The sequence below is a fragment of the Pleurodeles waltl genome, chromosome 1_2 (genome assembly GCF_031143425.1).
Source record: "Pleurodeles waltl isolate 20211129_DDA chromosome 1_2, aPleWal1.hap1.20221129, whole genome shotgun sequence".
NCBI lineage: Eukaryota > Metazoa > Chordata > Amphibia > Caudata > Salamandridae > Pleurodeles > Pleurodeles waltl.
In genome coordinates this window covers 958,029,675-958,044,154 of record NC_090437.1, presented here as the reverse complement: position 1 = coordinate 958,044,154, position 14,480 = coordinate 958,029,675, and the positions used below count along the sequence as shown (strand labels likewise).

The 14,480-nt window shown below is 42.5% G+C and overlaps 1 protein-coding gene across 3 annotated transcripts in view; it reads right to left on the bottom strand.

Annotated features, from left to right (window-relative positions):
- Positions 1 to 14,480, bottom strand: part of AASDH (aminoadipate-semialdehyde dehydrogenase) — a 471,184-nt gene that overhangs the window by 392,676 nt on the left and 64,028 nt on the right. The window lies entirely within an intron of this gene.

The following is a 14,480-nucleotide window of genomic DNA, read 5'->3' as shown; positions in this document are numbered from 1 at the left end:
TTTATTGATGAAGCAGCAATGCATCCAATGATTCTTACACCTCATGTGCTTGTATGTGGCCTGCATGTACTTAATTTGAGCCGGTGGGGCACACCAGCACTCACGTTTGCGGGCCAACACTTATGTTTTTTCATCAGATATTGATCACAAGCAAGGGAGATAAAAAAAAATCATACAAATAGGAAAAAAGCAGGAATAGAAAGGCAGGCAGGTAAAAGAGCACAAACGAAGAAAGCTGGGAATCGTAAGAGTGAAATAAAGTGGAAGCAGTGCCTGGTAGTGGGTTAAAGAGGCCCGAGGTGAATTCAACACAATGCAGTCTTGGTATTCGGCATCTCTATTTTTATTAGCAAAGTCGGAGCAGAGCTGTGGGCACTGGCACCCATTCTTATACAAATTAGGCACTGGTCTGTATTGTCTGAAATAATACCTTCATTTAAAAGATGGCCAAGCGGTGCTAGAGTAAGAGGCCAAAAGTTTTTATAAGCAGCAGCTCTTTTAAGAGGCACTTGCAGCTCTGGGACCTAGTTCACCACAGAAGACGATAATGTAGGCAAGCCCTGATGCTCAGAGTCAGCCTTTAGCATGTGTGAGCTGGGCCTATTTCCAGGGTGCAGCCCTTTAGAGATATGAGCTACCTGCAGCATTCTTCTATTGTGGCTCAGAAGAAAAGTGCATTTAAAGACTGATTCTGGAGGCCGCTAGTACCAGTGTCTGAATTTTGACTGTTTTCTTCTCAAGCTCTCCTTTTCTCCTGTCCCCCTCCGATTTTTTTCAACACACAATCACTTAAGGAGGACAAATGGGACGGGTTCACAAATTTGATTTTGGCAAGGAAGATCTCTGAGCAAAGACCACCTCTGCTGGCACTACTGGCTTCAATGATGGTGCACAAATTTTTAGAAAAGGAACAAGCTTCCTTTTCAACCATGTGTGCACCTGCACTTGCAGGACTGACACGCATCCTAAGTAGGTAACTATATGTAGACACCCTGTCAACCTCACTAAGCCAGTTGATGGCTGTAAACACTATAATTTTGTGCTGAGACCGCATGACTAGGATTGTTCCAGGTCAGAGGTATTGGAAGTTGACAATTATGAAACATGATAAAACTAACCATAGAGGTGGAGGCAGAGCGATACTGTTCAAAGCTATTTTCACGTGCAGAATGGAGCAGATAATGATTTCTGATTGTTAATGTGCTCTGCTTTCCATCTGCTTCCCCAAAAACTGTGCGTTCTCTGATGCACATATAAATCCTCTACCAGGGCGGGAGAAGAATTTGCTTGAAGCCTTGGTGGATGCGATTCCTCCTTGTGTGCTGAGATTTGCTAATTTTAGTATAGAGATCTGAATCTCTACTTTGACATGAAATATCACATTTCTACACTGGATCTGATTAAAGTTCTTCAAGCTTTTCAGCCAACTCAGCTTATCAAGACATTCACCCATTTGCCAGGGCATATTCTTGACCCTGTCTTTTCCAATGTATCCTCGCTGGACACTAATACAGCTTTCCAGTGGACAGATCACTGATCACTGTGTGGTTCCCATAAATCTACAACTGAAGCACACTTTTCTCCTCTGATGACTCCCTTGTGTCACTAGACATTGAAATAAATTAGGTGGCTTAGATTTTTGTAATCCTCAAAAGCTAGCTACATCAGTGCTGGATGCTAATATGGAAGTGTCCATTGCAAACGTTAACACATGATTTACAGATGCACTGGATACTCCTCTCAGAAAAGGAAGTTAACCCCAAAAAGAAACTGCCAACTCTATGGTTCAATAACAACCTACTACATAACAAAAATGAAGAAAAAAAAAGATGGCAGAGAATAGGCTTCGGTCGGAGATTCACACGCTATGTCAAACTATTATACTCTTCTCCCTCTGCGCAGATGTGAGTCAAATGGATTCTCTCAAACCCCTTCCCCATTAACAGAGGAACAAGGCAAGGTTGCCCCTCATCTTCTTTGCTCTTCACTCTTGTGATTGAGCCATTAACCAGGCTTATTAGATGTGGTGCACAGATGCAGGGCTGGCACATGCGAGGGGGAGAGGAAGACAGCATATCGCTATGTGCGGATGACGTCCACCTTTATTTAACAAACCCACAGTACTTGGGCCTCTGAGTGATGAGAATCTTGTCCCCTTCTGGGAAGCCTAGGGACTAAGCACTAACTGGGCAAAGTCACTTCTAATCCAGTTTACGAGGGGGCAGACACCACAAATTGTCAAACCGAGATTCCAATCAAATGTCTTAGCTTCCTATATCTTGCCATGCATGTTTCAGTGGAACTTGCCCAGACCTGGTTCCTTGACCTTCCCCCTCTTCTGAACAAAAAATAAATCAGGGCTTTAAATCCTAGGAGCACCTTCTGCTTCGGATTCGTGGTAGAGAGAACCTATTTAAAATGCTAATTTTGCAGAGATTTTTGTATGTCCGGCAAGATTTTCAACACTATATCCCAGCATTTCTTGGGACAAATGTTGCCAATCGACCTATGATGGGGACATGGGCGTGGTGGACATCCGTCTATATTACTGGATTTGCAACTGTTAGTTATTAATGACTGGATAAATAGCAGCTCATGGAACCCGGCCTATAAATTGGAGCTTTCCTTTACTGGGTCTCGATAGTATCCATCACTTACTTTTTGGGGGCCCACACTCCCCATTACTTCCCCGATCCTACCAGGGTGGTGATTTCCACATGGCTCATGGAGCTGAAGAACTGGGGTAGGAAAAGATAAAGACCCCCATTGTGGAGGAGGCGAAGACTTGCCCAGGTGTCATGCCTAGAAGGATTCCAGAAATGGGATAGAATTGGTATTTCTACCTGGGTGATGTGTGGAGGGGAATGTCCATTATAACGTTCCAGGATTTGCAAGCACAATTCTCACTTTCCACTACTAAGATCCCCAAGTATTTACAGCTGAGACTCACACTCTATTCCCATCGGGAGGAACTTCTTAATTCTCCCGAATAGATCCCGCTCGAGGCAAAACTGCCTCAGGGCCTCCTAGGTAAAGGAGGGATTTCTTAAATACATAAATCATTGGTCATTAATTTCCCCAATAAATGTAGTCCTCTCAAACAGAAGTGGGAAGCCCGGGTAGGCCCCTTGGATGATGCAGACTCGAGGGATGCAGGAATGCCACCCCCACTCCCGAGATATTGTCATCTCCTCCCGCCTGTAGCTCATTCAGCTTAATTATCTGCATGCCACATACCTTACTCCAGAAGTTCTCAATATGTGCGTCGTGGCACCCTGGTGAACTGACAAAACTAGCCAGGGGTGCAGTAAACAGCTGCGCACCGTTTGGGAACCACTGCTTAATGTCCTTGTGTGGGTTTTGCACCACACCCCAAGCACATAATTTGAAAGACCAGCCAATTACTCTCAAGTTGTTAATCGTTTGCCATATGGTCCTTTTCAATATGCAGAAGGAAGTTATGTATATTTTCCTTTAGACCCTGTCATTATCACCTGGCTTAAGGGCTTTTTCAACAGAGTTCCCAAACACAGACCCAACCTCGGGCATGCATGTATGTGCTGTGCTTTATGCCAGGCCATGAGACGTGCATAGGTGGCGTTGCTAGTTGAAGGAAAGTTGCCTCTCTGCCCGCATTTCTGATATTCCCTTGATCTATATTTTGAATACATGTCTCTTCTAAACCTGTAATGAGTTTAGGGTGACCACCCGTCCGTAAATTTCACGGACAGTCTGCAATTTCACCTATTTGTCCGTTGTCCGTGAAGACTTCTTTCACAGACGCCATTTGTCCGTAATTTCAGTTGTTTTGGGTGACAGCCAATGATGTGGCTTGTCTCACCCTCCAATAATCACCCAAGATGTCGTGTGAACGGCCTAAAAAGCACCTAGGATTGGCTTGCTGTCCATCAGCCAATCCTAGTGTTCGCTGTTCCACTGGAGGACTTCTCTCATTGGCCGTGATGCTTCAGGGCATCAGGGCCAATGAGAACAGCTTTAGGTAGCCCAGCCTTGTTTTATTAGGACGTGCTGAGCATGTTTGCAGTCTTTTCCTATTTTGTTTTTGCTGTTTGCCCCTTCGAGGAAGAGCGACGTTGTGTGGTAGGTGACTGTCCTAGTCCCAGAAGAACCGGTAGGACTAGGACCACCCAGGACCACTCCGCTTTCCGGAGACTACTCAAGACCTGGCTCTTCGAGCAGCAGTAACCCCTTCCCCCTAGCGCCTTGAGACCCGCACGGGTGAGTAGCGCGCTATATAAATATTTATGATTTTATTTGATTTAGGAACATGAAGCCAGCCCTCAGTCCCCATTACACCCTGCGATCACTTTCTTGAAAGGTAAGTTGCACCAACGTGCTTCATTTCATTTTGCTCTATTTTATGGGTTGAAGTGCTACGCAGAGCAACAGTCAAGGGGTTAGGCGATTTTCAAGTATTTCTCTCATCCCCTTTTGCATGTTCAGGAACGGAAGAAAAATCCAACCCTCACTTTATTTCATTTTTGTTAATTTCATTTTTTACAAAAAGGAGGCAGAGGAGATAAGTTGACAGCTCATGCTTCACTTAACAGTTTTACATTCTATAAGAAGCATAAAAACACAAGACAATTAGTTGGGAGCAATGGCAGATTGGCTGTAAAAAAATATAATTAATGAAGATTGAGTACCAAAACAAAAAAGACAAAACGTGGAAATTATACAGTTAGGCTACAAAAAAGTAAACTGTAAAAAAAAGCACACTAAATTAACAAAGGTAAAACTAGGAAGAAAATGCAGTGCTTGGGGTACGAGGTGGGAACAAAAAGGAGTTCAGGTATGGGTTGTTTGGTTGTAAAGTATGGTGTAAGTGATGATGTAAGGTAAAGTGTAGGGTTTAGGGTTGGCTCAAGAACTGCAAATGGGGTCAAGTTGGCTTCAGGATAGTTTAATTTTAAGTGATGGGTTAGAGTAACGATGGTGTAACTGAAAGTTATTGTTAAGGCTGGAGGAAGGGATAGTGTCAGGATTGGAGTAAACAGTTGTTGTTACAATGTAAGGGATAGTACAATGTTTAGGAGTAGAGCTCTAATCAAAAGTAACGAAAAGTGTATCGCTGGTAAAAACAGAATATGCAGGGAAAGGAGTTGATTTAATCATATGGAGGTATTGCTGTAAACCTGGTAGGCGTAATATAATGCGAGAAAAAAGCTTACATTTAAGTAATAATTAGGGTGTGTGTTAACGTACAACCCAATTATAATTCAACCCGATATTGGTAAAAATTCACATTTTCTACCTCCATTTTTTTTGTTTTATATATACATATGTTAGCAACAACTTTTTTATGTCTACGTTTGGGCTGTTGGACTTCCCCGAGTCTTTCCCCAATATGTGCTGCATCACAATAATATGAAAGCATTCATCTACGGCGTTCACGCACCAAGAGTTATAACATGGAGCTCAGTTTATTAAGAAGCACCTTACTGGACTCAGTAGCATTTTTGAGTGTTAGCACCACTAACTTTCATTGGCCTTCCCATGAGTGGAAAATGCCTCTGCTTTTGGTAAAGCTGTTTACAGCCATTTATTAACCCTTGAAAATTAAAGTCTAAGAAAACTATATATCTTTCCAAAGACATCAAATGGTCCATCTGCTCCTGCATACTGGCAACTGAGGTGCTACATAAGCCGTGTACAATACACTGTAATGCACTGGTTACTCCTAAATATAGTTAGAATTACTTAAGCATGCCAGGGTCTACAATACAATCCAGAAAATATTATTTTTAAAGCATTGGCAAAACCAACAAAACAGGTGTTAGCTGCCAGTGTTTTGGCTTTGTCAATGCCCCTTACTTTTCTTTTTATATATTTTATTGTTGGGGGAGGTTTTTTGCAATCACCAAATATATAAATAAGGAAAGAGATAAAAGTGAAAATGCTTGTTTGGGTCGCTAAAAGCTTACATTGCCTTCACAGCCACTGGCGATAACTACTGTGTGTGTGAATATGATACTGTGAGAGAACACCATCACCCAAGGTGAAGTTAACCAATAATTGAAGTGGGCTGACCCACTGCCCACTGCCCTTTGCCTTAGTGGTAGAAGGAAATGTGAATGAAACAAAAGCAGACCAATGAATGACAAAAAAAACAGTCAGCTCTGCGAGGAAAGCATGGCAGAGTTTGAAGGGGAGGCGGGCCTGGGAGTGGGAAACAGGAGAGGCAGATTGTGAATTAAAGCGAGGGAGAGAGAAAGATAAAGAAAACACTCCCAGGGCTCTCCTCCTCCCTTCAGATTCTGCCTTCCTCTCCTTGCAGAGATAACCCAGTTTTGCAATAAAGTCACATTCACCATGTACATGGCCACAGTCATGATAACCTTAACTCGCAATGCAGTTTTGCTCATTGACCCACATACTTTGTGCAAGGGGGCCAAGGGGACCAGTTTTTACATCTCCAGGCTGACAGCCATGAATTCTCCTTCCTCAGCTGCCATGTGGGACTGGTCTCCTCAGCTGTTTAGTATTCCATGACGGCGAGGTGGGATGGGGGCACTTCTGAAGGAAAGAAGTGGTCAAGCAGGACAAGGTGCAGTGGGCACTGGGTAGGAACGTAGACATGCAGATGAAGGAGATGTGGCAGGCCAAAGACATGAGGCCCCGGGATGGAGCATATACCCAGTCTCCTGACTTTATACTGCAGCCATCTGAATACACCTCCATACCGGGGGCTGACCAGGGTCTCAGAAGGACTGTATTTCTTAAAGTACCCCTATGTGATTCCAGATCCAGCAAAACACCTTATCACCACAAATTACAAACAAGCATCAATATTACCTCTGCTAGCTAGTTCTGATACTCAAATCATATCTGCTGTGATCTAACACGGAGACCTTCATACTGCTTCACTCACCATGAACTGGTACTTCTAATCCTCCACAAAATTGTTACCATTTAAATGTAACATTCTCCAGGGTCAGACTGGTCTACACGGCAATCTGACAATGCTAGCAGTGCTGGACTGATAGGTCAGTGTGAGGGCTATTGTTTGGCTTTTTATGAGGTCTGATGCATCTGTTTTTGCTATCTACTATCCTTACATCATCACTAACATTGCCTACACCAACCACAAATGTGTGCAGTCCCCCATTGCTTGCAAAACGTCTATACAGCATGTCTTTACAAGTTCAAAACTGCCCCTATTTGTAAATCGGACTTATGATTTCAGTTATATGATTTGCTAGCAGGGCCACTCTCTTTGTGCACCTCCTACGTTTGCACCTTGTTTTTATGCCCTATGCTTGCATGGTACCATGTAGCATCACAAGCTTGGGCAATTAAAACAATGGCATACTTATAGGAGGCACAGAAAGAGGTAGATTGCACAGACAGTCTATTTGCATTTGTGCTGACAGTGTTTGCATGAATTAGTGCATTAGAGCAAGCCCTATTAACTTTGCTAATGCTTGCTTAATTACCCACACATAAAGTGTATAATCACATTGACTGAGATACTGTCAAACTAAAATGAGAGAGGAAGTAGTTCTCTTTGCACCTAAAGTGACGGAAGCAATTTGTTTGGGAATGCATACTGCTTGAAATCATTTAATTCAACAACTCTGCAGTAAAATCTTAATTCAAAGCATCCGTTGGGCATACGAATATGTGGCATATCACCAGTGATGGCCGCAGGTGTACTTGTGTACTGTGAAAATTTCTTATATCCTTTCAATGCTCCACATGTTTTTCTGTCTTGCATTGTGTTCTAACTGAATGCCAATACTACAGCATTATTAGCACTTGTGAAGCTCCCATATAGCTGAATGCAATGGTTCCATGGGTGCCTACTGGATGTTGAAGTGTTTGCAATTAAAACCCTTTCATATTATTTAACTGTTCCCTCAGTAGCTCACAGTTGAGAGTGTGATTGTTTGTTTAGTTCGTGCTTGTTGTTGGGAATTGGGTTTCTGGTTGTCAGAGTATGCACCCTGCCACCAGCATACTGAAAAACTATGAAGTGCATGTTTGTCCACACTACTCCAAGTTGCAAGTCACTATGCTTCCTAACATACACACCTCAGTGATCATCGCAAACAACATGGAAACACTTTTTCACATAGAAGCCTGTGTTTGTGTGTATGGGAGGTGAACTGGTAGGTTGGCCAGTCTAGTGAGCAAGAGGAAAGTAAGCGCCTGATACACTTTATTTATTCATTGAAGAATTGAAGACAGTATGCATCTACATAAAGTCTGATGGATATTTTACAGAGTACTTTTATAAAAAAACACACACGTCTGGTTATGAGTCAGGCAAAGGTCCCGCAGAGGCAACATTCACATTGGATTTTGAAGGACTTTCAGATGCGACATCTACCTCTCAGGCAGACTCCTTGCCTGAGCCACCCAAGAAAAAGGCAAAAAAGCACTTTGTGAAGTACAGACCAGAATGGGAACTTAAACACCCCAACATCCGGAAGTCTTCAGAAGATGTGTACAAGGTAAAGTGCAACATCTGTAATAAAGACTTCTGCATTGCCCATGGAGGAGAGCGAGATATCAAAACACATGAGGCAGGATCACAACATAAGAAAAATGCCTCAGGCAGGGAGAAGATGGCAACAATTTCGGCATACCTGCAACCAAGCTTTCAGCCGGAAGTAGCTAAAGTAAGTCATTGCTTGCATCATCATAACATAACCTAAGTCGCATGTAATTCATATACACTCTTCTTACTTTGTCACACTCTTTTTAAGACCCCCACCCCCTGCTGTTGATTATGCCAGCCATCTTGCATTTGTGTTTACCAAGTCAGGTTGCCTTCAACATGTTTTTCTCACTCTGTCCATATCAAGAGCACATTATAACTGTTTTTGGCTTGGTAGCTGACACTTTAATTTAAGTTTACAGCTCTAAGAACCATAGAGTTAACTATTTTCTTCATCAGTGGAAACTTTATCTGCGTGCTGCTTATACCCCTTTTTTCATTTTTTTTGGTTTATTTTAGGTCACAGCTGCAGAGGTGACCCAGGTGTACCATGCTGTCAAACATCATATCTCCTACCGCTCCCTGGATTGTGGCTTTAAGCTGTCCAAAGTAATTTATCCTGGCTCATCTATTGCGGTGAAAGCATCCTGTGGCCGCAAAAAGGCATCAAGTATCACAAAAAAAGTGCTTGCACCTTTATCGTTGCAGCAAGCGTATGAAGACTTGCAGGATGGATATTTCTCAGTTTGCAGTGATGCCTCCAACAAAGGAAACAATAAACTATATCCACTTTTGTTGCAGCACTTCAATTTCACATCTGGTGTGATCTACACTCTGCTGCACTTCTATGATGATGATGCTGAGACTGCTACTGTGATTGCACAGCAGATCACAAATAAATTAAAAGAGCATGGGTTGAAATTGGAGCATGCCGCTGCATACTGTGGAGACAACGCAAGGGTCAACTATGGCCGACATCACTCTGTGTTTCAGATTTTGAAGGGGGAAAATGTAGACATTCTGCCTGCAAACTATCCTGCCCACATCTTACACAACTGTGCTAAACAAGCCATTAATGGACTCTTCATGGATGTTGAATCCTTTGTTCTAAAAGTCTACAACCATTTCTCTTCTTCAGCAAAGTGAACATCTTTTGTGGACCTGGAGTGGCAGCCTTTGTTTCGGCATGTCCCAACAAGGTGGCTCACTTTGTTCCCAGCCATCAATCGACTGTTGAAGTCCTGGGCAGCACTAAAGTCCTATTTCCTTTCTCTAGGTCAAGAAAAAACACCTACAGCAATATGGGATTTTCTAGTGCTAGAAAGTGGGGAGGCTGCCATGTCACGTGGAGAAGCTTACCTTTTCTTTGTTCATGACATTCTGATCATATTCAATGTGTCTATTCTGCAGCTTGAGAAGGATGACTTGATGAGCGCACCAGAGGTACCAGGCATCTTCAGGATATTGCTAAACAACTTAAAAGACAGACTGGAAAATCAGTTCTTTGGTTTCTAAGTGCACAATTACATAATGACCCATGATTCAGAGTTGAGCGCAACCATGCAAAGAGATTTTTTGACATTTTTGGAGCGCTCCTTAAAGTATTTAGAAAAATGGTTTGACTACTTTGAATACTTGTCAGCAATAGAGCCATGCTGTTTAAGAGAAGTGCTCACCTTTCAGCAGCTCTGCAAAGCTGCTGATGCAATTAACTTGAGCCGTCATCTGGACGTGCAGTACTTATTCAATGAATACAGTTTAATTGTTCCTGCTGTGGTAGGCTCAAACTTGCCATGTGCACAGAGGTGGTTGAGTGCTTTCTCAGAGTTGCCATGTGATGTCCCCAATATAAAAAAACGGATGTCATTTATACTTAGCTTGCCGGGCAGCAATGCACCAACTGAAAGGATTTTTTCACAATTGAAGTTCACCTGGACTGGCACACGTAATAGGTGTGATGTTGAGCTTGTTAAGGTGGAATTGCAGGTCCAGGTGAACATGAAACATTCATGTGCAGATTTTTATCAGTTTTCTCTGAGGAACAAAGAACTTCAGACTTTTGCTAGTTCCGATAAAAAGTAGTTTCAAAAACAAGCACTAAAATGAATAGTGCTACGGTCCATGATAAATGTCGGGTACATTGGTGGTCAATTGTGTTTGGTGTGTTTTACTGCTTTTTAACCTATTATAAACATATTTTGACTTGTACTTATGTTGGTTGTCTATTTACTTACTTGTGTACTATTGCGTGACCTCCTCTGAAGGTCAGTAAAACTTACCTTTCGTTCTGAATTTTTGTCCTGAATTTTGACCTTCCGTCCTGAATTTTTGTCCTGAATTTTGACCCTTTGTCCTGAATTTTTACACTCACTGTCCTGAAATTACACCCATGCCAGGTGGTCACCCTAAATGCGTTCCCGGGACCCGCATGGACTGATTCCTATGTAAACAGCTCAGGGTTCGGAGGCGTTGTTTTCTTCTCTCTTCACTTGAGGTACTTGACAGTTGTTAACATGTCTCTTTAATTGTGTCAATGAATTCATCGCTTGACTAAGGCTTTTTCTTAAAAAGGACAGAAAAACATACCCTTCCAGAAGAAGAAGACTGTTTTGATTCTAGCAAGAGGCAATATTGTTTTTCTATCTTGTTCTGTGAGAAAAGCCCCATTGAATTCTGTGCCCTGTTAGTTACACCAGTTTTATGGAAGGCGCGGCCTGTGCAGCATTTGGTTGCAGTTTTTACTACTCTTAAGAACTAGGTGCTAGCTCGGCAAAGAGGTCATGTGCTGGCTGCCCGCCTGTAACAGCAAGAAGACCGCCAGTGCCCGTGGCTCCAACACACACACACAAAAATGGGATGAGAGTCCTTTCATTAACAAAAAATATCTATTTATCTACCTACGTTGAGTCATATTTTACCACGGACCATAAACATTATAACTATCTGGTACGCTACAGAAATAAGCATGCATATATTGTTTGACACTGTAAGCATGTCTATGTTACAAGACCCATATTTACGACTCTGTACAAAATTATTTTCCCTTCCTAAGTGCTTGCACTAACTTCTGCAGGTTTGTACCAGGGATGGCGGAGCTGTGTGTCCCCTCTGCTCCCAGATGTTCCATATTTATCATCCGTGGCTCGCACTATCATTTAAAATGCCGTTTACCTATGTGAAACCCTTTTCAAAAAGATACAATATACTTTTAGAAGACATTCTCGCTGTCCAAGTGTTACGAGGAGAGAAGGTACACAGGATGTTTCCCAGAAATCTATTATAGAGCATTTACATTTAAAATGCATCATTCTGATTTGGTTCATAGGGTCTCCAGGGTGAGCGAGCGCATATATAAATGTGTGTGTGTGTGTGTGTTTTTTTTTTTTTTTAAGACACCTCTTAAAAGAACACTACATCACACTGCAGTAACAGTTCACTTCTCTGAGAACCCCGTGTAACTGCAATCACTAGTTGACACTGCATGGGACTCTGCAGTGGACAGGACAGGACTACATCTACAATTATAATGCCTTCATCGCCTTCATCGGCTTCATCCCAATTATTTTAAGGGAGAGAAATGGCAGTACACTAGAGACAGGGCTTACATCCTCCCACCTGTCAAAAAAAAAGTAACATAATGGGAAGATGTGGCCAATAGGTCAAGGGAGCTGCGGGTCAAAAAAGTTTGGGAACCAATGCCATACTCCTTTGCATCTCTGGAAGGCAGGAAGGAGACATACTTCACATTCTAACTGGTGTGACACTCCAGACAGACTTTCATCATGTGATGTGGTTGTGTCCCACTATCACACAGTGCTGGTCAACCACTGACCGAAGTACTGGAGAGGCCAGTGGAATTTCCTCCCACACTGGCACTGCTGGGAACCTTGGAGGACTTTGGAGAACCCCAAGGAGAACGCGTGTTGGTGGACATGGGTACACTGCTTTCTAAACAAGACATAGCTCACTACTGGAGCACAATGCCCCCACCCAAGACTGCAGACTGGCACTCGACAATGGACATATGGTCCAACTGGAGGAGCCTATTTTCCGGGTCAGGGCTGCCAGTATAAGCATGCCAAGATACAGGGTTGACGGTGAACTTATTCCAGACTCAGCAGTACTTCTTCTATTGAGTAATAGGGGGGCCTTTGTACTATTTCTTCGAATATGGCATCCGGTTTGCAAAACAGAAAGTGCAATTGTTTATATATTTGTCATTGCAAAATAACACTTTAGCTATTGAAAAAAAAAGGAGAGATGTAAACTTTAGAACATGCTTGGTGTAAATCCTACGATCCTACAGTTAAAAAGACATTAAATTGCAATTAAAAACTCATAAAATGGTCAAAAAGACATGCATTAAATGTCATGCTGTTAAGATCGAGAGTGCTCAGAACTTGGCCAAGGAGAGTGTTTCTGTGGTGCAGTCATTGCTGAAAGTGGCCGATGAAACATTTATGCTCGATGCTTCACAATACAAATACAACATGTTAGCAGTCTTTTTTGTTAAAAAAAAAAAGTCAGATATTTATGCCACGTTTCCTGGCAATGACCCTAGTACTATCCCTGAGCCATGTGGACAGCTGTGTCGGGCAATCCACACAAGACCTCGCTTACCAGCTTTTAACTCAATGAATATCGAAAGCTTTTAAAGCCTTTTTCCACAATGCTGGGCATACTAATAAAAGCCAGCCCGGACCTTTTCTCCACTTTTCTTAAACTCCCTATTCTCTCAAACTCTGCTGTGGTGGTTCCATTAAGTTAGAAACACGCAGTAGTTCTACCCTTGTTTAAAAACCATCTCTTCACCACAAGATGTCGGAGAATTCTGCTAGTTCTGGCTAAGGTGCTGGAAAAATGTATCAATAGACTACTGTCACAATATATGGCGCAAGGTTAATTTCTCTATTCTTCTCGAACAGGGTTCCACCCCACTCACAGCACGGAGCCGGTGGTGCTTGCGAGTACAGAAGAGGTCTGTCAGATTATGAATAATGAAGACTCAGCAGAGCTGATACTGATGGATTTAAGTGCAGTGGAATGCTGATAAAAAAGACTGAGTGACTAGGACATCTGTGACAACACACTAGCTTAGTTCTGGTCTTTCTGAAAGGGTATTCTTTCTAAGTGGTATTGCCCCTGTTCTCTTCTATGAACTGTCAGCTAGTGTTCAGGGTTTCTCAAGGATCCTCCTTAAGCTCCACTCATTTTCTTTTTCCTCAAACTTTCTTTATGTAGTTTTTCAGAAAATAATGAACAAGGCATAATGACAGTGTTACGTTCATAGAGGACCATCTACCATGAGAAGAGGCTAAGAGCAAAGCCAGCGTCTTATTAAACTAGTTACAGTATAATGTATCTTAAGAAGCCAATGTATAGCAATAAATGCACCACAACACTGTCATACAAATGGAGAACATTTGAATAAAGGAATATAGAAAGGAAACGAAAAAAAAAAAAAGAAACAACAACAATACTAGATAGAAAACTAGCATCCATAGCACATGGTGTCAGGAGGGATCATTGTCATTCAGGTGAAAGGGATGGGATTCGACACAGTGGTGTTGGGTGTTGATTAAGTCTGGAGGGTCAAGGGTCTTAGATCTGAAAGCATGTGGGGCATGAGAAGAATGGCATGCCAATAAAGAGAAATCGTACCAGCGGTCCCTATATCTAGTCAAACCATTTTCTAGTGTCCATGAGGATGTGGGACAAGCGTTCCATGATGAGGGCTTGCCAAAGGCGTGCGTACCATTGTGACATTGAGGGAGCTATAGGTTTCTTCCAGGCTGACGATAGGACCATTTTGGCTGCCCTGGGCAGAGCCATAGACTAGACCGGTCACCTTGTGTTTGATGTTTAAAGGATTCATTTGTATGCCCAGGAGAACGAATTCAGGAGTAGCGGGAATGGGATATCCCAAAATGTCCTATCTGTGCAAGATCCTCAGCACAATACGATTGTATTGTTGGGCAGTCCTAACAACTAAACTACCCTAAGAGGCCACACCCCC